The sequence below is a fragment of the Trichomonas vaginalis genome, chromosome IV (genome assembly GCF_026262505.1).
Source record: "Trichomonas vaginalis G3 chromosome IV, whole genome shotgun sequence".
Lineage (NCBI taxonomy): Eukaryota > Parabasalia > Trichomonadida > Trichomonadidae > Trichomonas > Trichomonas vaginalis.
Genome location: NC_067206.1, coordinates 5,227,554 through 5,253,241, shown reverse-complemented (window position 1 = coordinate 5,253,241; position 25,688 = coordinate 5,227,554). Strand labels below are relative to the sequence as shown.

Here is a 25,688-nt window from a genome sequence, read left to right as displayed (position 1 = left end):
GATTTTTTTCGAGAATCATTTGTAATGTTATACGAAGCACTAATCATATATGTTATATGTATATATATCTTAGTTATAGGGAATAGTATATATCTTACGTATATCTTTAGGGCGAATTTTTTGGTTTTACCGACGAAACTAAATCACATAGTTTTTCGTCCTATCATCTTAAAAATTTTTGATAGACTTTGATAGGAGACTTAGATTAGTTTCCCTTCGACTTTATGGATTTTGCTAGGAAGACTACCAAAGCGGCCCGTGGATATAAACGTGACACTCCATATATATACGCTTAATACTATGTTACTTGATATATGTTTTTTTTAGATATACCTTCAGTCCAAACTTATAAGCTTAGTATGTGTATTAGTTAGCCTATATACTTAAGTATTTGTTTTTTGAGTTTTCGCTTTAATATCTTTTTTCATTCCTATATGATTATTGTATTTTTAGTTAGTATATTTGATGCTCATATAGCGGCCCGTGGATATAAAAGTGACACTTACACTTGAAAAAAATCCAAAATATTTGGAAACCTAGAAGCGAAGCTGAACCTCAACAGGTCGTGGACGTAATGCCACTCCACTGCTTACAGTACCTTCGTTCACACAATGTCTTCTACATTGGGTTACCTATGAAGCGGACCTTTTGAGTATGATTATTCGTATCGGTCCAACATCACGTGCATCACTTTCTAGATGGGCTTCTGGCTTAAGAGGCTTTCAGCCATTATCCCAGACGGCGTAGCTGCGCGACATACCGTTTCCGATAATCGCTAACCAGAGGCCATAATCAACAGTTCCTCTCGTACTAAATCAATCTACTATCATGATGCTATATCCAGTAGGATAAAACAAACCTGGCTCACGACGGTCTAAACCCAGCTCACGATCCCTAATACGGGTGAACAATCCGACCCTTAGCAACTTGTACATCACTAGGATAGGAAGAGCCGACATCGAAGAATCAAAAAGCTGCGTTGATTTGATCTCTTAGCAGCCACAAGCCAGTTGTCCCGGAGGTAACTTGTCTGTCACCCCAATCCTCACGCACCTGAGGCTATTTAGGGATCGTTAGGCCTTACTTTCGTAACTGATCCTAGTACAAAAAGGCACAGTAAATTGAGCTTTTGGCCTTATCCTCAACGTGAGATTTCTGTCCTCACTGAGCTCAACTTAGGACACCTTCGCTGCTCTTTCGAAGGTGTGCCGCCCCAGCCAAACTTTCTATCTAGTCCTATTCCTTGTGATAGGTAAGCATAATTCCAAACAGGGTAGTGGTTTTTCAGAATCGATTGCTCTCCCACCTAGTCTACACCCCCGCAGGAACTATACAAGACTAGACCAAAGTGAAGCTCTACAGGGTCTTCTTTCCCCGCTGGATATCTAGTGACCGTTCCCACTACAGTTGGTTCGCTGAGAGACAGTTTGGGACAGTGAGAACCTCATAGCTCCGTTCATGCAGGTCACTAATTAAGTGACGAGGTATTTCGCTACTTTGATAAGAGTCATAGTTACCCCAGCTATTTACCGGTGCTTCGTTGGCTTGAACCATATTAACAGACACAGCACTGAGCAGGATTCATGTCGCGTTCACTGGCTATACTACCACAGCGCGACACTACGTTTTTATTAAACAGTTGGGCTCTCCGCGTAACAATCGGTTCTGATTTTCATCAGAGCCAAGCTTTATCCCGAAGTTACAGCTCTAATTGGCCGAATTCCCTGAACTATCATGCCTCAATGGCCATAGGCTACTTACCTAGAAGACCTGATGCGGTTATCGGTACGAGTGACACAGTAAACTATTTTTCGCTTCATGGACCAATCCAATAGCCATTGACATAACCGAAGCTATGTTTTGCCAGCAGAACGCCGCAGTTCGCCTGATGACCAGTTTCCCTGGGTATTAGTACTGTCATGTAGGAAAGAGATCCCTACCAACGGTATAAGATTGGCGGAGAAAAATAGTATGCGTTGCCGCGAACTGTTGTCAGTTACAGAATATCAACTGTACTCCCTTTCTCCCATTATTGAGATTAGGATCGACTAACTCTGGATCTGTTTAAGTTGTCCAGAAACCCTACTCCTCATCAGCCCCCAGGATACAAGCCTGGATAATCGCTACTTCAATTAGGATCTGTAATAGACATTCTTCCAGTCCAACTCACATTGCACCTTCACAAAAATGTCCACATCCCCCTACTCTCAGTTCAATAGAACTGATGTCTGAGATCGGTAGTACTATATGCGCCATTCATTTTCGGGGCCCTAGTATTCGGCAGGTGAGTTTTAACACACTCTTTAGCGGATACCTGCTTTTAGGGGCACCGACCTGCTGTCTAAATACATGGACTCCCTTTATGGTATCAGTGATAGTACATTTCGGCACCTTATTCAGACGTATGGTTCATCCCATTTCGCCATGACCGCTTACCGGTCAGAGCCCACTTGTAACGCTAATTCATTTAAGCATTTCCAGTTAGGTAAATGCCTAACAAGGAGGTTCGAAGTTTGGAAATAAGTTGAGAACCCGAAGGCTCCCTGCACCTCTACCCATATCTCTACTCCCCTTAACTAAATGCATTACAGCTATCCTGAGGGAAACTTCGGAGGAAACCAGCTATTAGGTGGTTCGATGAGTCTTTCGCACCTTTACCTACATCAGAAAAATGATTTGCACATCAATAACCCGTACGGTCCTCCATCAGAGTTTCCCCTGACTTCAACCTGTGCAGGCAAAGTTCACCACCTTTCGGGTCCTATCAGTAATGCTCAGTAGCCATGCAAACGCCAGTTGCTTTCTCTACGCCTTTACAGTTAACGTGCAAAGACTCGCACTACAGATAAACTCCCTAATCCGTGTTTCAAGACGGGTACTATAAATAGCCTTAACCCTAAGCAAGTTCAGGAACTTTTCACCCTCTGTTTTAGAGTTCTTTTCATCTTTCGTTCACACTACTTGTAATCTATCGGTCTCCTCACGTTATTTAGCCTTGGATGGGACATACCACCCCCTTAAGACACTACTCTCAAAGTATCCGACTCTCCCCGGTCCATCGTAAGCTTGCGGTTGGTCATACGAGGCTTTTACTCTGAATCGCGCAGCATTCCATCTGACTTAGACCAGTGCAATAGGTGAACCGACTACATTTCCCTTGCGGGATTAAGACGTTGGGCTGTTCCCTTTTCGATCGCCTTTACTAAGGGAATCCTAGTTAGTTTCTTTTCCTCCGCTTAATGAGATGCTTCAGTTCAGCGGGTCTTCCTGCGTATGGCAGACTACGTGTTGTTTGTCTTATATATTATTTACTTATTCGCTTAGAATAAGAATTATTATAAAAGATGTAGTACTGTCACACCCATGCTTCTCGACCGAGATCGAGTTTAGCGCAATTTGCATTCAAAGATTAACCTGTCATGATGTTTGCAACTCCGGTTACTTAACACATTATGCCACGTTCTTCATCGTGTGAGGAGCCAAGACATCCATTGCTTAGAGACTTGGTTTTTGATGAAGTTAGTTTTAATTTTGTTGGTTATTGTTTTAAAAGAAGTTGGTGTTAGTTATTAAAACTAGAACTGATCCAACGGCAGGTTCACCTACCGTTACCTTGTTACGACTTCTCCTTCCTCTAGATAACGTGATTTAATCACTTTCTGCTCGTAAGCATCCGGTGATTTCACCGAGTCATCCAATCGGTAGGAGCGACGGGCGGTGTGTACAAAGGGCAGGGACGTATTCAACGTGCGTTGTTGACACACATTTACAAGGGATTCCTGGTTCATGACGCTGATTACAAACGTCAATCCCAACTACGTTAGGGATTATAAGAGTAGCGCACCCTCTCAGGCTCGCAGTCCTATTGATCCTAACATTGTAGCACGCGTGCAGCCCAGAGCATCTAAAGGGCATCACGGACCTGTTATTGCTACCCTCTTCCACCTGCTAAAATCGCAGGGAGTCCCAATTAGAACTTTAACCGAAGGACTTCGGCAAAGTAAATAATTGGCGATAATCTCGCTCGTTAGCTGAATCAACGCTAGACAGGTCAACCCACGCACCACCAACGGCCATGCACCACCAAAAACAATATCCTGAAAGACCCGAAGCCTGTCAGTCATAAAAAACATCTGGTCCTGGTAAGTTTCCCCGTGTTGATTCAAATTAAGCCACAGGCTCCACCCCTGGTGTGCCCTTCCGTCAATTCCTTCAAGTTTCAGCCTTGCGGTCGTAGTTCCCCCAGAGCCCAAGAACTATGATTTCTCCAAAGATTCTGCCATTAACAAATGACAAACTCCTGTCGGCATCGTTTAAGGTAGGAACTACCAGGGTCTCTAATCCTGTTGGATACTCCTACTCTCGCCCTTGATCGACAGAAACCCTCTAGGTAGACGCCTTCGCCTCAGCTTCTCTCTCATGAGTCAAAGTATTCCACCACTCGTCATGAGATAGATCTACCCCCGATGGCTCTCATTGAGCTTGTTTTCGGAAGAAAACAAAGACTTCATACTGCGCTGAGTCATTCATGTGGCCATACTCTAAGCGTCCTGATTTGTTCACAGTGAACGTAAAAATACGTACGACCATTGCTGGCCAATTCAGACTACGGGCGTTTTAACTGCAACAATATGGGAGCAAACTCGCAGAGCTGGAATTACCGCAGCTGCTGGCACCAGACTGGCCCTCTGCTAGGTTTCGGTACGGTGGAAAACCGTACCCCTATCCACAGTACCAAAAGGCACCAATGGAACTGGTCATTACCTCCTCCGAAAGTCTCGAGTGGGAAAGTTTCGCGCCTGCTGCTACCCGTGGATATAGTCGCTATCTCTCAGGCGCCTTCTCCGGCAGTCCGACGGTAACCGCCCGTTACCCGTGATAGCCTACCTAGGTAAAGACCCTAAGTACAAGCTGATAGGTCACTCAGTCGAATGGCGTGCCTCTGATGAGGTCAACTTTTCCTCCATAATTCACATCTGGAGAAACAATCGCATGTATTAGCACCAGAGTTGCTGCTGCTATCCATTTAAGACCTGTTGGTCGCCGCCAAATAGATTCTGAGCGTATTAATGAGCTATTCGCAGTTTCGTTACCTGAACTAACACTTGCATGGCTTAATCTATGACCTAAGTGTGCTTCCTTGGCAGGATCAACCAAGTATCGCGATTAAAAAAGATGTATTAAGATGTTTTTCCAATGTATCTTGTTATGATGCCACTGAAATATCCATAATACATGATGACGCGAAGTCATCGAAAGTTTAATGCCAAATTATAAATAAGCGCGTGCTGTAATTTCGCACATCTAAGACAGAATCAATATGTAACATATTAACTCGTCAGCCGTCTGGAGGTGATTCTCCCTGTTGTTATATACCAGACTCGGCTAGATTTAGTAAGAAATGCTTACTCATAACTGGAATCGTTTTGCAACTTTCCCATAGGGAGCAAAAGGTCATGTTTTTCGGTCTACAAAAATTCAATCGGTGGAGTCGAGTTTCAGGTATTTTTTCGTCTTGCTCATACACAAGCGTCCCCGAGCAAACTTTGTATGGGCAATGTTGTGGAGCATGGGGAGTTATGATTATAACTCCGTACATGTGCCCACCTACGACAACTATTTGAATAAAAAATAATTATCTGATTTTCAAAAGTATATGGTAAAGTGTGCTAAAACGAAAAACTACAAACGTAGTAACATTATACTACTTATGTGTAGATATTATATTTCCAAAATAATTTCGTATCTCTTAAAACCATCGAATATGACTTCAATCTTTTCATTATTTTTTTCCCTCGCTCATTTCAGCGTGTTTTTGAAAAATCAATTTTTTTGTATTTTTCAACTTTCTCGGCGAATACTCAACATACGAACTTTCTTGCAAGATAGACATATATGGGGTACAACATACGATAACTTTATCCTCAGTTGCTCCTTTCCATCTCTTATGTGTGTGGACTTCTAGGTAAATTCACCCCCCTAGGAAAAAATTTGTAAATTTTTTCATTTTCATATGGAGTGACTATGGAACTGAGATGTCTCACCATGCTCAAATGTATACATATATCGTATGGTATTTATATGTAAAAGATTTTAAAAATTGCTTATGTTGTTAAAAATTTTCTCGCTGATCATGGACTTTGATTTTTTTCGATTTTTTTAATTTTTCGTTCCACACGCATAAATCGAAACAGTGAGACTTAAGTGCACAAAAACTTTGAAGATACAGATAGATAGGGTATAGTATAGCTGTGTGATTTATGTTTGTTTCATTTCGATAGCTTAAGTATTCACTGAGATATAATGCATTTTGTGTCAAATTTTTGAAAATCGATTTTTTTCGAGAATCATTTGTAATGTTATACGAAGCACTAATCATATATGTTATATGTATATATATCTTAGTTATAGGGAATAGTATATATCTTACGTATATCTTTAGGGCGAATTTTTTGGTTTTACCGACGAAACTAAATCACATAGTTTTTCGTCCTATCATCTTAAAAATTTTTGATAGACTTTGATAGGAGACTTAGATTAGTTTCCCTTCGACTTTATGGATTTTGCTAGGAAGACTACCAAAGCGGCCCGTGGATATAAACGTGACACTCCATATATATACGCTTAATACTATGTTACTTGATATATTTTTTTTTAGATATACCTTCAGTCCAAACTTATAAGCTTAGTATGTGTATTAGTTAGCCTATATACTTAAGTATTTGTTTTTTGAGTTTTCGCTTTAATATCTTTTTTCATTCCTATATGATTATTGTATTTTTAGTTAGTATATTTGATGCTCATATAGCGGCCCGTGGATATAAAAGTGACACTTACACTTGAAAAAAATCCAAAATATTTGGAAACCTAGAAGCGAAGCTGAACCTCAACAGGTCGTGGACGTAATGCCACTCCACTGCTTACAGTACCTTCGTTCACACAATGTCTTCTACATTGGGTTACCTATGAAGCGGACCTTTTGAGTATGATTATTCGTATCGGTCCAACATCACGTGCATCACTTTCTAGATGGGCTTCTGGCTTAAGAGGCTTTCAGCCATTATCCCAGACGGCGTAGCTGCGCGACATACCGTTTCCGATAATCGCTAACCAGAGGCCATAATCAACAGTTCCTCTCGTACTAAATCAATCTACTATCATGATGCTATATCCAGTAGGATAAAACAAACCTGGCTCACGACGGTCTAAACCCAGCTCACGATCCCTAATACGGGTGAACAATCCGACCCTTAGCAACTTGTACATCACTAGGATAGGAAGAGCCGACATCGAAGAATCAAAAAGCTGCGTTGATTTGATCTCTTAGCAGCCACAAGCCAGTTGTCCCGGAGGTAACTTGTCTGTCACCCCAATCCTCACGCACCTGAGGCTATTTAGGGATCGTTAGGCCTTACTTTCGTAACTGATCCTAGTACAAAAAGGCACAGTAAATTGAGCTTTTGGCCTTATCCTCAACGTGAGATTTCTGTCCTCACTGAGCTCAACTTAGGACACCTTCGCTGCTCTTTCGAAGGTGTGCCGCCCCAGCCAAACTTTCTATCTAGTCCTATTCCTTGTGATAGGTAAGCATAATTCCAAACAGGGTAGTGGTTTTTCAGAATCGATTGCTCTCCCACCTAGTCTACACCCCCGCAGGAACTATACAAGACTAGACCAAAGTGAAGCTCTACAGGGTCTTCTTTCCCCGCTGGATATCTAGTGACCGTTCCCACTACAGTTGGTTCGCTGAGAGACAGTTTGGGACAGTGAGAACCTCATAGCTCCGTTCATGCAGGTCACTAATTAAGTGACGAGGTATTTCGCTACTTTGATAAGAGTCATAGTTACCCCAGCTATTTACCGGTGCTTCGTTGGCTTGAACCATATTAACAGACACAGCACTGAGCAGGATTCATGTCGCGTTCACTGGCTATACTACCACAGCGCGACACTACGTTTTTATTAAACAGTTGGGCTCTCCGCGTAACAATCGGTTCTGATTTTCATCAGAGCCAAGCTTTATCCCGAAGTTACAGCTCTAATTGGCCGAATTCCCTGAACTATCATGCCTCAATGGCCATAGGCTACTTACCTAGAAGACCTGATGCGGTTATCGGTACGAGTGACACAGTAAACTATTTTTCGCTTCATGGACCAATCCAATAGCCATTGACATAACCGAAGCTATGTTTTGCCAGCAGAACGCCGCAGTTCGCCTGATGACCAGTTTCCCTGGGTATTAGTACTGTCATGTAGGAAAGAGATCCCTACCAACGGTATAAGATTGGCGGAGAAAAATAGTATGCGTTGCCGCGAACTGTTGTCAGTTACAGAATATCAACTGTACTCCCTTTCTCCCATTATTGAGATTAGGATCGACTAACTCTGGATCTGTTTAAGTTGTCCAGAAACCCTACTCCTCATCAGCCCCCAGGATACAAGCCTGGATAATCGCTACTTCAATTAGGATCTGTAATAGACATTCTTCCAGTCCAACTCACATTGCACCTTCACAAAAATGTCCACATCCCCCTACTCTCAGTTCAATAGAACTGATGTCTGAGATCGGTAGTACTATATGCGCCATTCATTTTCGGGGCCCTAGTATTCGGCAGGTGAGTTTTAACACACTCTTTAGCGGATACCTGCTTTTAGGGGCACCGACCTGCTGTCTAAATACATGGACTCCCTTTATGGTATCAGTGATAGTACATTTCGGCACCTTATTCAGACGTATGGTTCATCCCATTTCGCCATGACCGCTTACCGGTCAGAGCCCACTTGTAACGCTAATTCATTTAAGCATTTCCAGTTAGGTAAATGCCTAACAAGGAGGTTCGAAGTTTGGAAATAAGTTGAGAACCCGAAGGCTCCCTGCACCTCTACCCATATCTCTACTCCCCTTAACTAAATGCATTACAGCTATCCTGAGGGAAACTTCGGAGGAAACCAGCTATTAGGTGGTTCGATGAGTCTTTCGCACCTTTACCTACATCAGAAAAATGATTTGCACATCAATAACCCGTACGGTCCTCCATCAGAGTTTCCCCTGACTTCAACCTGTGCAGGCAAAGTTCACCACCTTTCGGGTCCTATCAGTAATGCTCAGTAGCCATGCAAACGCCAGTTGCTTTCTCTACGCCTTTACAGTTAACGTGCAAAGACTCGCACTACAGATAAACTCCCTAATCCGTGTTTCAAGACGGGTACTATAAATAGCCTTAACCCTAAGCAAGTTCAGGAACTTTTCACCCTCTGTTTTAGAGTTCTTTTCATCTTTCGTTCACACTACTTGTAATCTATCGGTCTCCTCACGTTATTTAGCCTTGGATGGGACATACCACCCCCTTAAGACACTACTCTCAAAGTATCCGACTCTCCCCGGTCCATCGTAAGCTTGCGGTTGGTCATACGAGGCTTTTACTCTGAATCGCGCAGCATTCCATCTGACTTAGACCAGTGCAATAGGTGAACCGACTACCGGGATTAAGACGTTGGGCTGTTCCCTTTTCGATCGCCTTTACTAAGGGAATCCTAGTTAGTTTCTTTTCCTCCGCTTAATGAGATGCTTCAGTTCAGCGGGTCTTCCTGCGTATGGCAGACTACGTGTTGTTTGTCTTATATATATTTACTTATTCGCTTAGAATAAGAATTATTATAAAAGATGTAGTACTGTCACACCCATGCTTCTCGACCGAGATCGAGTTTAGCGCAATTTGCATTCAAAGATTAACCTGTCATGATGTTTGCAACTCCGGTTACTTAACACATTATGCCACGTTCTTCATCGTGTGAGGAGCCAAGACATCCATTGCTTAGAGACTTGGTTTTTGATGAAGTTAGTTTTTAATTTTGTATTGGTTTTTGTTTAATAAAAGAAGTTGGTGTTAGTTATTAAAACTAGAACTGATCCAACGGCAGGTTCACCTACCGTTACCTTGTTACGACTTCTCCTTCCTCTAGATAACGTGATTTAATCACTTTCTGCTCGTAAGCATCCGGTGATTTCACCGAGTCATCCAATCGGTAGGAGCGACGGGCGGTGTGTACAAAGGGCAGGGACGTATTCAACGTGCGTTGTTGACACACATTTACAAGGGATTCCTGGTTCATGACGCTGATTACAAACGTCAATCCCAACTACGTTAGGGATTATAAGAGTAGCGCACCCTCTCAGGCTCGCAGTCCTATTGATCCTAACATTGTAGCACGCGTGCAGCCCAGAGCATCTAAAGGGCATCACGGACCTGTTATTGCTACCCTCTTCCACCTGCTAAAATCGCAGGGAGTCCCAATTAGAACTTTAACCGAAGGACTTCGGCAAAGTAAATAATTGGCGATAATCTCGCTCGTTAGCTGAATCAACGCTAGACAGGTCAACCCACGCACCACCAACGGCCATGCACCACCAAAAACAATATCCTGAAAGACCCGAAGCCTGTCAGTCATAAAAAACATCTGGTCCTGGTAAGTTTCCCCGTGTTGATTCAAATTAAGCCACAGGCTCCACCCCTGGTGTGCCCTTCCGTCAATTCCTTCAAGTTTCAGCCTTGCGGTCGTAGTTCCCCCAGAGCCCAAGAACTATGATTTCTCCAAAGATTCTGCCATTAACAAATGACAAACTCCTGTCGGCATCGTTTAAGGTAGGAACTACCAGGGTCTCTAATCCTGTTGGATACTCCTACTCTCGCCCTTGATCGACAGAAACCCTCTAGGTAGACGCCTTCGCCTCAGCTTCTCTCTCATGAGTCAAAGTATTCCACCACTCGTCATGAGATAGATCTACCCCCGATGGCTCTCATTGAGCTTGTTTTCGGAAGAAAACAAAGACTTCATACTGCGCTGAGTCATTCATGTGGCCATACTCTAAGCGTCCTGATTTGTTCACAGTGAACGTAAAAATACGTACGACCATTGCTGGCCAATTCAGACTACGGGCGTTTTAACTGCAACAATATGGGAGCAAACTCGCAGAGCTGGAATTACCGCAGCTGCTGGCACCAGACTGGCCCTCTGCTAGGTTTCGGTACGGTGGAAAACCGTACCCCTATCCACAGTACCAAAAGGCACCAATGGAACTGGTCATTACCTCCTCCGAAAGTCTCGAGTGGGAAAGTTTCGCGCCTGCTGCTACCCGTGGATATAGTCGCTATCTCTCAGGCGCCTTCTCCGGCAGTCCGACGGTAACCGCCCGTTACCCGTGATAGCCTACCTAGGTAAAGACCCTAAGTACAAGCTGATAGGTCACTCAGTCGAATGGCGTGCCTCTGATGAGGTCAACTTTTCCTCCATAATTCACATCTGGAGAAACAATCGCATGTATTAGCACCAGAGTTGCTGCTGCTATCCATTTAAGACCTGTTGGTCGCCGCCAAATAGATTCTGAGCGTATTAATGAGCTATTCGCAGTTTCGTTACCTGAACTAACACTTGCATGGCTTAATCTATGACCTAAGTGTGCTTCCTTGGCAGGATCAACCAAGTATCGCGATTAAAAAAGATGTATTAAGATGTTTTTCCAATGTATCTTGTTATGATGCCACTGAAATATCCATAATACATGATGACGCGAAGTCATCGAAAGTTTAATGCCAAATTATAAATAAGCGCGTGCTGTAATTTCGCACATCTAAGACAGAATCAATATGTAACATATTAACTCGTCAGCCGTCTGGAGGTGTTCTCCCTGTTGTTATATACCAGACTCGGCTAGATTTAGTAAGAAATGCTTACTCATAACTGGAATCGTTTTGCAACTTTCCCATAGGGAGCAAAAGGTCATGTTTTTCGGTCTACAAAAATTCAATCGGTGGAGTCGAGTTTCAGGTATTTTTTGTCTTGCTCATACACAAGCGTCCCCGAGCAAACTTTGTATGGGCAATGTTGTGGAGCATGGGGAGTTATGATTATAACTCCGTACATGTGCCCACCTACGACAACTATTTGAATAAAAAATAATTATCTGATTTTCAAAAGTATATGGTAAAGTGTGCTAAAACGAAAAACTACAAACGTAGTAACATTATACTACTTATGTGTAGATATTATATTTCCAAAATAATTTCGTTCTCTTAAAACCATCGAATATGACTTCAATCTTTTCATTATTTTTTTTCCCTCGCTCATTTCAGCGTGTTTTTGAAAAATCAATTTTTTTGTATTTTTCAACTTTCTCGGCGAATACTCACATACGAACTTTCTTGCAAGATAGACATATATGGGGTACAACATACGATAACTTTATCCTCAGTTGCTCCTTTCCATCTCTTATGTGTGTGGACTTCTAGGTAAATTCACCCCCTAGGAAAAAATTTGTAAATTTTTTCATTTTCATATGGAGTGACTATGGAACTGAGATGTCTCACCATGCTCAAATGTATACATATATCGTATGGTATTTATATGTAAAAGATTTTAAAAATTGCTTATGTTGTTAAAAATTTTCTCGCTGATCATGGACTTTGATTTTTTTCGATTTTTTTAATTTTTCGTTCCACACGCATAAATCGAAACAGTGAGACTTAAGTGCACAAAAACTTTGAAGATACAGATAGATAGGGTATAGTATAGCTGTGTGATTTATGTTTGTTTCATTTCGATAGCTTAAGTATTCACTGAGATATAATGCATTTTGTGTCAAATTTTTGAAAATCGATTTTTTTCGAGAATCATTTGTAATGTTATACGAAGCACTAATCATATATGTTATATGTATATATATCTTAGTTATAGGGAATAGTATATATCTTACGTATATCTTTAGGGCGAATTTTTTGGTTTTACCGACAACTAAATCACATAGTTTTTCGTCCTATCATCTTAAAAATTTTTGATAGACTTTGATAGGAGACTTAGATTAGTTTCCCTTCGACTTTATGGATTTTGCTAGGAAGACTACCAAAGCGGCCCGTGGATTAAAACGTGACACTCCATATATATAGCTTAATACTATGTTACTTGATATATGTTTTTTTTAGATATACCTTCAGTCCAAACTTATAAGCTTAGTATGTGTATTAGTTAGCCTATATACTTAAGTATTTGTTTTTTGAGTTTTCGCTTTAATATCTTTTTTCATTCCTATATGATTATTGTATTTTTAGTTAGTATATTTGATGCTCATATAGCGGCCCGTGGATATAAAAGTGACACTTACACTTGAAAAAAATCCAAAATATTTGGAAACCTAGAAGCGAAGCTGAACCTCAACAGGTCGTGGACGTATGCCACTCCACTGCTTACAGTACCTTCGTTCACACAATGTCTTCTACATTGGGTTACCTATGAAGCGGACCTTTTGAGTATGATTATTCGTATCGGTCCAACATCACGTGCATCACTTTCTAGATGGGCTTCTGGCTTAAGAGGCTTTCAGCCATTATCCCAGACGGCGTAGCTGCGCGACATACCGTTTCCGATAATCGCTAACCAGAGGCCATAATCAACAGTTCCTCTCGTACTAAATCAATCTACTATCATGATGCTATATCCAGTAGGATAAAACAAACCTGGCTCACGACGGTCTAAACCCAGCTCACGATCCCTAATACGGGTGAACAATCCGACCCTTAGCAACTTGTACATCACTAGGATAGGAAGAGCCGACATCGAAGAATCAAAAAGCTGCGTTGATTTGATCTCTTAGCAGCACAAAGCCAGTTGTCCCGGAGGTAACTTGTCTGTCACCCCAATCCTCACGCACCTGAGGCTATTTAGGGATCGTTAGGCCTACTTTCGTAACTGATCCTAGTACAAAAAGGCACAGTAAATTGAGCTTTTGGCCTTATCCTCAACGTGAGATTTCTGTCCTCACTGAGCTCAACTTAGGACACCTTCGCTGCTCTTTCGAAGTGTGCCGCCCCAGCCAAACTTTCTATCTAGTCCTATTCCTTGTGATAGGTAAGCATAATTCCAAACAGGGTAGTGGTTTTTTCAGAATCGATTGCTCTCCCACCTAGTCTACACCCCCGCAGGAACTATACAAGACTAGACCAAAGTGAAGCTCTACAGGGTCTTCTTTCCCCGCTGGATATCTAGTGCCGTTCCCACTACAGTTGGTTCGCTGAGAGACAGTTTGGGACAGTGAAAACTCATAGCTCCGTTCATGCAGGTCACTAATTAAGTGACGAGGTATTTCGCTACTTTGATAAGAGTCTAGTTACCCCAGCTATTTACCGGTGCTTCGTGGCTTGAACCATATTAACAGACACAGCACTGAGCAGGATTCATGTCGCGTTCACTGGCTATACTACCACAGCGCGACACTACGTTTTTATTAAACAGTTGGGCTCTCCGCGTAACAATCGGTTCTGATTTTCATCAGAGCCAAGCTTTATCCCGAAGTTACAGCTCTAATTGGCCGAATTCCCTGAACTATCATGCCTCAATGGCCATAGGCTACTTACCTAGAAGACCTGATGCGGTTATCGGTACGAGTGACACAGTAAACTATTTTTCGCTTCATGGACCAATCCAATAGCCATTGACATAACCGAAGCTATGTTTTGCCAGCAGAACGCCGCAGTTCGCCTGATGACCAGTTTCCCTGGGTATTAGTACTGTCATGTAGGAAAGAGATCCCTACCAACGGTATAAGATTGGCGGAGAAAAATAGTATGCGTTGCCGCGAACTGTTGTCAGTTACAGAATATCAACTGTACTCCCTTTCTCCCATTATTGAGATTAGGATCGACTAACTCTGGATCTGTTTAAGTTGTCCAGAAACCCTACTCCTCATCAGCCCCCAGGATACAAGCCTGGATAATCGCTACTTCAATTAGGATCTGTAATAGACATCTTCCAGTCCAACTCACATTGCACCTTCACAAAAATGTCCACATCCCCTACTCTCAGTTCAATAGAATGATGTCTGAGATCGGTAGTACTATATGCGCCATTCATTTTCGGGGCCCTAGTATTCGGCAGGTGAGTTTTAACACACTCTTTAGCGGATACCTGCTTTTAGGGGCACCGACCTGCTGTCTAAATACATGGACTCCCTTTATGGTATCAGTGATAGTACATTTCGGCACCTTATTCAGACGTATGGTTCATCCCATTTCGCCATGACCGCTTACCGGTCAGAGCCCACTTGTAACGCTAATTCATTTAAGCATTTCCAGTTAGGTAAATGCCTAACAAGGAGGTTCGAAGTTTGGAAATAAGTTGAGAACCCGAGGCTCCCTGCACCTCTACCCATATCTCTACTCCCCTTAACTAAATGCATTACAGCTATCCTGAGGGAAACTTCGGAGGAAACCAGCTATTAGGTGGTTCGATGAGTCTTTCGCACTTTACCTACATCAGAAAAATGATTTGCACATCAATAACCCGTACGGTCCTCCATCAGAGTTTCCCCTGACTTCAACCTGTGCAGGCAAAGTTCACCACCTTTCGGGTCCTATCAGTAATGCTCAGTAGCCATGCAAACGCCAGTTGCTTTCTCTACGCCTTTACAGTTAACGTGCAAAGACTCGCACTACAGATAAACTCCCTAATCCGTGTTTCAAGACGGGTACTATAAATAGCCTTAACCCTAAGCAAGTTCAGGAACTTTTCACCTCTGTTTTAGAGTTCTTTTCATCTTTCGTTCACACTACTTGTAATCTATCGGTCTCCTCACGTTATTTAGCCTTGGATGGGACATACCACCCCCTTAAGACACTACTCTCAAAGTATCCGACTCTCCCCGGTCCATCGTAAGCTTGCGGTTGGTCATACGAGGCTTTTACTCTGAATCGCGAGCATTCCATCTGACTTAGACCAGTGCAATAGGTGAACCGACTACATTTCCCTTGCGGGATTAAGACGTTGGGCTGTTCCCTTTTCGATCGCCTTTACTAAGGGAATCCTAGTTAGTTTCTTTTCCTCCGCTTAATGAGATGCTTCAGTTCAGCGGGTCTTCCTGCGTATGGCAGACTACGTGTTGTTTGTCTTATATATTATTTACTTATTCGCTTAGAATAAGAATTATTATAAAAGATGTAGTACTGTCCACCCATGCTTCTGACCGAGATCGAGTTTAGCGCAATTTGCATTCAAAGATTAACCTGTCATGATGTTTGCAACTCCGGTTACTTAACACATTATGCACGTTCTTCATCGTGTGAGGAGCCAAGACATCCATTGCTTAGAGACTTGGTTTTTGATGAAGTTAGTTTTTAATTTTGTATTGGTTTTTGTTTAATAAAAGAAGTTGGTGTTAGTTATTAAAACTAGAACTGATCCAACGGCAGGTTCACCTACCGTTACCTTGTTACGACTTTTCTCCTTCCTCTAGATAACGTGATTTAATCACTTTCTGCTCGTAAGCATCCGGTGATTTCACCGAGTCATCCAATCGGTAGGAGCGACGGGCGGTGTGTACAAAGGGCAGGGACGTATTCAACGTGCGTTGTTGACACACATTTACAAGGGATTCCTGGTTCATGACGCTGATTACAAACGTCAATCCCAACTACGTTAGGGATTATAAGAGTAGCGCACCCTCTCAGGCTCGCAGTCCTATTGATCCTAACATTGTAGCACGCGTGCAGCCCAGAGCATCTAAAGGGCATCACGGACCTGTTATTGCTACCCTCTTCCACCTGCTAAAATCGCAGGGAGTCCCAATTAGAACTTTAACCGAAGGACTTCGGCAAAGTAAATAATTGGCGATAATCTCGCTCGTTAGCTGAATCAACGCTAGACAGGTCAACCCACGCACCACCAACGGCCATGCACCACCAAAAACAATATCCTGAAAGACCCGAAGCCTGTCAGTCATAAAAAACATCTGGTCCTGGTAAGTTTCCCCGTGTTGATTCAAATTAAGCCACAGGCTCCACCCCTGGTGTGCCCTTCCGTCAATTCCTTCAAGTTTCAGCCTTGCGGTCGTAGTTCCCCCAGAGCCCAAGAACTATGATTTCTCCAAAGATTCTGCCATTAACAAATGACAAACTCCTGTCGGCATCGTTTAAGGTAGGAACTACCAGGGTCTCTAATCCTGTTGGATACTCCTACTCTCGCCCTTGATCGACAGAAACCCTCTAGGTAGACGCCTTCGCCTCAGCTTCTCTCTCATGAGTCAAAGTATTCCACCACTCGTCATGAGATAGATCTACCCCCGATGGCTCTCATTGAGCTTGTTTTCGGAAGAAAACAAAGACTTCATACTGCGCTGAGTCATTCATGTGGCCATACTCTAAGCGTCCTGATTTGTTCACAGTGAACGTAAAAATACGTACGACCATTGCTGGCCAATTCAGACTACGGGCGTTTTAACTGCAACAATATGGGAGCAAACTCGCAGAGCTGGAATTACCGCAGCTGCTGGCACCAGACTGGCCCTCTGCTAGGTTTCGGTACGGTGGAAAACCGTACCCCTATCCACAGTACCAAAAGGCACCAATGGAACTGGTCATTACCTCCTCCGAAAGTCTCGAGTGGGAAAGTTTCGCGCCTGCTGCTACCCGTGGATATAGTCGCTATCTCTCAGGCGCCTTCTCCGGCAGTCCGACGGTAACCGCCCGTTACCCGTGATAGCCTACCTAGGTAAAGACCCTAAGTACAAGCTGATAGGTCACTCAGTCGAATGGCGTGCCTCTGATGAGGTCAACTTTTCCTCCATAATTCACATCTGGAGAAACAATCGCATGTATTAGCACCAGAGTTGCTGCTGCTATCCATTTAAGACCTGTTGGTCGCCGCCAAATAGATTCTGAGCGTATTAATGAGCTATTCGCAGTTTCGTTACCTGAACTAACACTTGCATGGCTTAATCTATGACCTAAGTGTGCTTCCTTGGCAGGATCAACCAAGTATCGCGATTAAAAAAGATGTATTAAGATGTTTTTCCAATGTATCTTGTTATGATGCCACTGAAATATCCATAATACATGATGACGCGAAGTCATCGAAAGTTTAATGCCAAATTATAAATAAGAGCGTGCTGTAATTTCGCACATCTAAGACAGAATCATAATATGGTAACATATTAACTCGTCAGCCGTCTGGAGGTGATTCTCCCTGTTGTTATATACCAGACTCGGCTAGATTTAGTAAGAAATGCTTACTCATAACTGGAATCGTTTTGCAACTTTCCCATAGGGAGCAAAAGGTCATGTTTTTCGGTCTACAAAAATTCAATCGGTGGAGTCGAGTTTCAGGTATTTTTTCGTCTTGCTCATACACAAGCGTCCCCGAGCAAACTTTGTATGGGCAATGTTGTGGAGCATGGGGAGTTATGATTATAACTCCGTACATGTGCCCACCTACGACAACTATTTGAATAAAAATAATTATCTGATTTTCAAAAGTATATGGTAAAGTGTGCTAAAACGAAAAACTACAAACGTAGTAACATTATACTACTTATGTGTAGATTTATATTTCCAAATAATTTCGTATCTCTTAAAACCATCGAATATGACTTCAATCTTTTCATTATTTTTTTCCTCGCTCATTTCAGCGTGTTTTTGAAAAATCAATTTTTTTGTATTTTTCAACTTTCTCGGCGAATACTCAACATACGAACTTTCTTGCCAAGATAGACATATATGGGGTACAACATACGATAACTTTATCCTCAGTTGCTCCTTTCCATCTCTTATGTGTGTGGACTTCTAGGTAAATTCACCCCCCTAGGAAAAAATTTGTAAATTTTTTCATTTTCATATGGAGTGACTATGGAACTGAGATGTCTCACCATGCTCAAATGTATACATATATCGTATGGTATTTATATGTAAAAGATTTTAAAAATTGCTTATGTTGTTAAAAATTTTCTCGCTGATCATGGACTTTGATTTTTTTCGATTTTTTTAATTTTTCGTTCCACACGCATAAATCGAAACAGTGAGACTTAAGTGCACAAAAACTTTGAAGATACAGATAGATAGGGTATAGTATAGCTGTGTGATTTATGTTTGTTTCATTTCGATAGCTTAAGTATTCACTGAGATATAATGCATTTTGTGTCAAATTTTTGAAAATCGATTTTTTTCGAGAATCATTTGTAATGTTATACGAAGCACTAATCATATATGTTATATGTATATATATCTTAGTTATAGGGAATAGTATATATCTTACGTATATCTTTAGGGCGAATTTTTTGGTTTTACCGACGAAACTAAATCACATAGTTTTTCGTCCTATCATCTTAAAAATTTTTGATAGACTTTGATAGGAGACTTAGATTAGTTTCCCTTCGACTTTATGGATTTTGCTAGGAAGACTACCAAAGCGGCCCGTGGATATAAACGTGACACTCCATATATATACGCTTAATACTATGTTACTTGATATATGTTTTTTTTAGATATACCTTCAGTCCAAACTTATAAGCTTAGTATGTGTATTAGTTAGCCTATATACTTAAGTATTTGTTTTTTGAGTTTTCGCTTTAATATCTTTTTTCATTCCTATATGATTATTGTATTTTTAGTTAGTATATTTGATGCTCATATAGCGGCCCGTGGATATAAAAGTGACACTTACACTTGAAAAAAATCCAAAATATTTGGAAACCTAGAAGCGAAGCTGAACCTCAACAGGTCGTGGACGTAATGCCACTCCACTGCTTACAGTACCTTCGTTCACACAATGTCTTCTACATTGGGTTACCTATGAAGCGGACCTTTTGAGTATGATTATTCGTATCGGTCCAACATCACGTGCATCACTTTCTAGATGGGCTTCTGGCTTAAGAGGCTTTCAGCCATTATCCCAGACGGCGTAGCTGCGCGACATACCGTTTCCGATAATCGCTAACCAGAGGCCATAATCAACAGTTCCTCTCGTACTAAATCAATCTACTATCATGATGCTATATCCAGTAGGATAAAACAAACCTGGCTCACGACGGTCTAAACCCAGCTCACGATCCCTAATACGGGTGAACAATCCGACCCTTAGCAACTTGTACATCACTAGGATAGGAAGAGCCGACATCGAAGAATCAAAAAGCTGCGTTGATTTGATCTCTTAGCAGCCACAAGCCAGTTGTCCCGGAGGTAACTTGTCTGTCACCCCAATCCTCACGCACCTGAGGCTATTTAGGGATCGTTAGGCCTTACTTTCGTAACTGATCCTAGTACAAAAAGGCACAGTAAATTGAGCTTTTGGCCTTATCCTCAACGTGAGATTTCTGTCCTCACTGAGCTCAACTTAGGACACCTTCGCTGCTCTTTCGAAGGTGTGCCGCCCCAGCCAAACTTTCTATCTAGTCCTATTCCTTGTGATAGGTAAGCATAATTCCAAACAGGGTAGTGGTTTTTCAGAATCGATTGCTCTCCCACCTAGTCTACACCCCCGCAGGAACTATACAAGACTAGACCAAAGTGAAGCTCTACAGGGTCTTCTTTCCCCGCTGGATATCTAGTGACCGTTCCCACTACAGTTGGTTCGCTGAGAGACAGTTTGGGACAGTGAGAACCTCATAGCTCCGTTCATGCAGGTCACTAATTAAGTGACGAGGTATTTCGCTACTTTGATAAGAGTCATAGTTACCCCAGCTATTTACCGGTGCTTCGTTGGCTTGAACCATATTAACAGACACAGCACTGAGCAGGATTCATGTCGCGTTCACTGGCTATACTACCACAGCGCGACACTACGTTTTTATTAAACAGTTGGGCTCTCCGCGTAACAATCGGTTCTGATTTTCATCAGAGCCAAGCTTTATCCCGAAGTTACAGCTCTAATTGGCCGAATTCCCTGAACTATCATGCCTCAATGGCCATAGGCTACTTACCTAGAAGACCTGATGCGGTTATCGGTACGAGTGACACAGTAAACTATTTTTCGCTTCATGGACCAATCCAATAGCCATTGACATAACCGAAGCTATGTTTTGCCAGCAGAACGCCGCAGTTCGCCTGATGACCAGTTTCCCTGGGTATTAGTACTGTCATGTAGGAAAGAGATCCCTACCAACGGTATAAGATTGGCGGAGAAAAATAGTATGCGTTGCCGCGAACTGTTGTCAGTTACAGAATATCAACTGTACTCCCTTTCTCCCATTATTGAGATTAGGATCGACTAACTCTGGATCTGTTTAAGTTGTCCAGAAACCCTACTCCTCATCAGCCCCCAGGATACAAGCCTGGATAATCGCTACTTCAATTAGGATCTGTAATAGACATTCTTCCAGTCCAACTCACATTGCACCTTCACAAAAATGTCCACATCCCCTACTCTCAGTTCAATAGAACTGATGTCTGAGATCGGTAGTACTATATGCGCCATTCATTTTCGGGGCCCTAGTATTCGGCAGGTGAGTTTTAACACACTCTTTAGCGGATACCTGCTTTTAGGGGCACCGACCTGCTGTCTAAATACATGGACTCCCTTTATGGTATCAGTGATAGTACATTTCGGCACCTTATTCAGACGTATGGTTCATCCCATTTCGCCATGACCGCTTACCGGTCAGAGCCCACTTGTAACGCTAATTCATTTAAGCATTTCCAGTTAGGTAAATGCCTAACAAGGAGGTTCGAAGTTTGGAAATAAGTTGAGAACCCGAAGGCTCCCTGCACCTCTACCCATATCTCTACTCCCCTTAACTAAATGCATTACAGCTATCCTGAGGGAAACTTCGGAGGAAACCAGCTATTAGGTGGTTCGATGAGTCTTTCGCACCTTTACCTACATCAGAAAAATGATTTGCACATCAATAACCCGTACGGTCCTCCATCAGAGTTTCCCCTGACTTCAACCTGTGCAGGCAAAGTTCACCACCTTTCGGGTCCTATCAGTAATGCTCAGTAGCCATGCAAACGCCAGTTGCTTTCTCTACGCCTTTACAGTTAACGTGCAAAGACTCGCACTACAGATAAACTCCCTAATCCGTGTTTCAAGACGGGTACTATAAATAGCCTTAACCCTAAGCAAGTTCAGGAACTTTTCACCCTCTGTTTTAGAGTTCTTTTCATCTTTCGTTCACACTACTTGTAATCTATCGGTCTCCTCACGTTATTTAGCCTTGGATGGGACATACCACCCCTTAAGACACTACTCTCAAAGTATCCGACTCTCCCCGGTCCATCGTAAGCTTGCGGTTGGTCATACGAGGCTTTTACTCTGAATCGCGCAGCATTCCATCTGACTTAGACCAGTGCAATAGGTGAACCGACTACATTTCCCTTGCGGGATTAAGACGTTGGGCTGTTCCCTTTTCGATCGCCTTTACTAAGGGAATCCTAGTTAGTTTCTTTTCCTCCGCTTAATGAGATGCTTCAGTTCAGCGGGTCTTCCTGCGTATGGCAGACTACGTGTTGTTTGTCTTATATATTATTTACTTATTCGCTTAGAATAAGAATTATTATAAAAGATGTAGTACTGTCACACCCATGCTTCTCGACCGAGATCGAGTTTAGCGCAATTTGCATTCAAAGATTAACCTGTCATGATGTTTGCAACTCCGGTTACTTAACACATTATGCCACGTTCTTCATCGTGTGAGGAGCCAAGACATCCATTGCTTAGAGACTTGGTTTTTGATGAAGTTAGTTTTTAATTTTGTATTGGTTTTTGTTTAATAAAAGAAGTTGGTGTTAGTTATTAAAACTAGAACTGATCCAACGGCAGGTTCACCTACCGTTACCTTGTTACGACTTCTCCTTCCTCTAGATAACGTGATTTAATCACTTTCTGCTCGTAAGCATCCGGTGATTTCACCGAGTCATCCAATCGGTAGGAGCGACGGGCGGTGTGTACAAAGGGCAGGGACGTATTCAACGTGCGTTGTTGACACACATTTACAAGGGATTCCTGGTTCATGACGCTGATTACAAACGTCAATCCCAACTACGTTAGGGATTATAAGAGTAGCGCACCCTCTCAGGCTCGCAGTCCTATTGATCCTAACATTGTAGCACGCGTGCAGCCCAGAGCATCTAAAGGGCATCACGGACCTGTTATTGCTACCCTCTTCCACCTGCTAAAATCGCAGGGAGTCCCAATTAGAACTTTAACCGAAGGACTTCGGCAAAGTAAATAATTGGCGATAATCTCGCTCGTTAGCTGAATCAACGCTAGACAGGTCAACCCACGCACCACCAACGGCCATGCACCACCAAAAACAATATCCTGAAAGACCCGAAGCCTGTCAGTCATAAAAAACATCTGGTCCTGGTAAGTTTCCCCGTGTTGATTCAAATTAAGCCACAGGCTCCACCCCTGGTGTGCCCTTCCGTCAATTCCTTCAAGTTTCAGCCTTGCGGTCGTAGTTCCCCAGAGCCCAAGAACTATGATTTCTCCAAAGATTCTGCCATTAACAAATGACAAACTCCTGTCGGCATCGTTTAAGGTAGGAACTACCAGGGTCTCTAATCCTGTTGGATACTCCTACTCTCGCCCTTGATCGACAGAAACCCTCTAGGTAGACGCCTTCGCCTCAGCTTCTCTCTCATGAGTCAAAGTATTCCACCACTCGTCATGAGATAGATCTACCCCCGATGGCTCTCATTGAGCTTGTTTTCGGAAGAAAACAAAGACTTCATACTGCGCTGAGTCATTCATGTGGCCATACTCTAAGCGTCCTGATTTGTTCACAGTGAACGTAAAAATACGTACGACCATTGCTGGCCAATTCAGACTACGGGCGTTTTAACTGCAACAATATGGGAGCAAACTCGCAGAGCTGGAATTACCGCAGCTGCTGGCACCAGACTGGCCCTCTGCTAGGTTTCGGTACGGTGGAAAACCGTACCCCTATCCACAGTACCAAAAGGCACCAATGGAACTGGTCATTACCTCCTCCGAAAGTCTCGAGTGGGAAAGTTTCGCGCCTGCTGCTACCCGTGGATATAGTCGCTATCTCTCAGGCGCCTTCTCCGGCAGTCCGACGGTAACCGCCCGTTACCCGTGATAGCCTACCTAGGTAAAGACCCTAAGTACAAGCTGATAGGTCACTCAGTCGAATGGCGTGCCTCTGATGAGGTCAACTTTTCCTCCATAATTCACATCTGGAGAAACAATCGCATGTATTAGCACCAGAGTTGCTGCTGCTATCCATTTAAGACCTGTTGGTCGCCGCCAAATAGATTCTGAGCGTATTAATGAGCTATTCGCAGTTTCGTTACCTGAACTAACACTTGCATGGCTTAATCTATGACCTAAGTGTGCTTCCTTGGCAGGATCAACCAAGTATCGCGATTAAAAAAGATGTATTAAGATGTTTTTCCAATGTATCTTGTTATGATGCCACTGAAATATCCATAATACATGATGACGCGAAGTCATCGAAAGTTTAATGCCAAATTATAAATAAGCGCGTGCTGTAATTTCGCACATCTAAGACAGAATCAATATGTAACATATTAACTCGTCAGCCGTCTGGAGGTGATTCTCCCTGTTGTTATATACCAGACTCGGCTAGATTTAGTAAGAAATGCTTACTCATAACTGGAATCGTTTTGCAACTTTCCCATAGGGAGCAAAAGGTCATGTTTTTCGGTCTACAAAAATTCAATCGGTGGAGTCGAGTTTCAGGTATTTTTTCGTCTTGCTCATACACAAGCGTCCCCGAGCAAACTTTGTATGGGCAATGTTGTGGAGCATGGGGAGTTATGATTATAACTCCGTACATGTGCCCACCTACGACAACTATTTGAATAAAAAATAATTATCTGATTTTCAAAAGTATATGGTAAAGTGTGCTAAAACGAAAAACTACAAACGTAGTAACATTATACTACTTATGTGTAGATATTATATTTCCAAAATAATTTCGTATCTCTTAAAACATCGAATATGACTTCAATCTTTTCATTATTTTTTTCCCTCGCTCATTTCAGCGTGTTTTTGAAAAATCAATTTTTTTGTATTTTTCAACTTTCTCGGCGAATACTCAACATACGAACTTTCTTGCAAGATAGACATATATGGGGTACAACATACGATAACTTTATCCTCAGTTGCTCCTTTCCATCTCTTATGTGTGTGGACTTCTAGGTAAATTCACCCCCTAGGAAAAAATTTGTAAATTTTTTCATTTTCATATGGAGTGACTATGGAACTGAGATGTCTCACCATGCTCAAATGTATACATATATCGTATGGTATTTATATGTAAAAGATTTTAAAAATTGCTTATGTTGTTAAAAATTTTCTCGCTGATCATGGACTTTGATTTTTTTCGATTTTTTTAATTTTTCGTTCCACACGCATAAATCGAAACAGTGAGACTTAAGTGCACAAAAACTTTGAAGATACAGATAGATAGGGTATAGTATAGCTGTGTGATTTATGTTTGTTTCATTTCGATAGCTTAAGTATTCACTGAGATATAATGCATTTTGTGTCAAATTTTTGAAAATCGATTTTTTTCGAGAATCATTTGTAATGTTATACGAAGCACTAATCATATATGTTATATGTATATATATCTTAGTTATAGGGAATAGTATATATCTTACGTATATCTTTAGGGCGAATTTTTTGGTTTTACCGACGAAACTAAATCACATAGTTTTTCGTCCTATCATCTTAAAAATTTTTGATAGACTTTGATAGGAGACTTAGATTAGTTTCCCTTCGACTTTATGGATTTTGCTAGGAAGACTACCAAAGCGGCCCGTGGATATAAACGTGACACTCCATATATATACGCTTAATACTATGTTACTTGATATATGTTTTTTTTAGATATACCTTCAGTCCAAACTTATAAGCTTAGTATGTGTATTAGTTAGCCTATATAC

At 42.1% G+C, this 25,688-nt stretch overlaps 12 non-coding genes across 12 annotated transcripts; all 12 read right to left on the bottom strand.

Moving 5' to 3' along the window:
* Window positions 1-521: 521 nt before the first annotated feature.
* Window positions 522-3,286, bottom strand: TVAGG3_0034110. Its single transcript, XR_007835985.1, has one exon. It is a non-coding gene; the product is annotated as a 23S ribosomal RNA (ribosomal RNA).
* A 63-nt stretch (window positions 3,287-3,349) lies between these two features.
* On the bottom strand, window positions 3,350-3,502 carry TVAGG3_0034100. The gene has a single exon (XR_007835984.1). It is a non-coding gene; the product is annotated as a 5.8S ribosomal RNA (ribosomal RNA).
* An 81-nt stretch (window positions 3,503-3,583) lies between these two features.
* Window positions 3,584-5,160, bottom strand: TVAGG3_0034090. The gene has a single exon (XR_007835983.1). It is a non-coding gene; the product is annotated as a small subunit ribosomal RNA (ribosomal RNA).
* A 1,692-nt stretch (window positions 5,161-6,852) lies between these two features.
* On the bottom strand, window positions 6,853-9,607 carry TVAGG3_0034080. Its single transcript, XR_007835982.1, has one exon. It is a non-coding gene; the product is annotated as a 23S ribosomal RNA (ribosomal RNA).
* A 62-nt stretch (window positions 9,608-9,669) lies between these two features.
* On the bottom strand, window positions 9,670-9,822 carry TVAGG3_0034070. Its single transcript, XR_007835981.1, has one exon. It is a non-coding gene; the product is annotated as a 5.8S ribosomal RNA (ribosomal RNA).
* An 86-nt stretch (window positions 9,823-9,908) lies between these two features.
* Window positions 9,909-11,485, bottom strand: TVAGG3_0034060. The gene has a single exon (XR_007835980.1). It is a non-coding gene; the product is annotated as a small subunit ribosomal RNA (ribosomal RNA).
* Window positions 11,486-13,171: 1,686 nt separating this feature from the next.
* On the bottom strand, window positions 13,172-15,923 carry TVAGG3_0034050. Its single transcript, XR_007835979.1, has one exon. It is a non-coding gene; the product is annotated as a 23S ribosomal RNA (ribosomal RNA).
* Window positions 15,924-15,986: 63 nt separating this feature from the next.
* TVAGG3_0034040 lies at window positions 15,987-16,136 on the bottom strand. The gene has a single exon (XR_007835978.1). It is a non-coding gene; the product is annotated as a 5.8S ribosomal RNA (ribosomal RNA).
* An 86-nt stretch (window positions 16,137-16,222) lies between these two features.
* TVAGG3_0034030 lies at window positions 16,223-17,801 on the bottom strand. Its single transcript, XR_007835977.1, has one exon. It is a non-coding gene; the product is annotated as a small subunit ribosomal RNA (ribosomal RNA).
* Window positions 17,802-19,494: 1,693 nt separating this feature from the next.
* TVAGG3_0034020 lies at window positions 19,495-22,257 on the bottom strand. Its single transcript, XR_007835976.1, has one exon. It is a non-coding gene; the product is annotated as a 23S ribosomal RNA (ribosomal RNA).
* A 63-nt stretch (window positions 22,258-22,320) lies between these two features.
* On the bottom strand, window positions 22,321-22,473 carry TVAGG3_0034010. Its single transcript, XR_007835975.1, has one exon. It is a non-coding gene; the product is annotated as a 5.8S ribosomal RNA (ribosomal RNA).
* Window positions 22,474-22,559: 86 nt separating this feature from the next.
* On the bottom strand, window positions 22,560-24,135 carry TVAGG3_0034000. The gene has a single exon (XR_007835974.1). It is a non-coding gene; the product is annotated as a small subunit ribosomal RNA (ribosomal RNA).
* Between the last annotated feature and the right edge of the window lie 1,553 nt (window positions 24,136-25,688).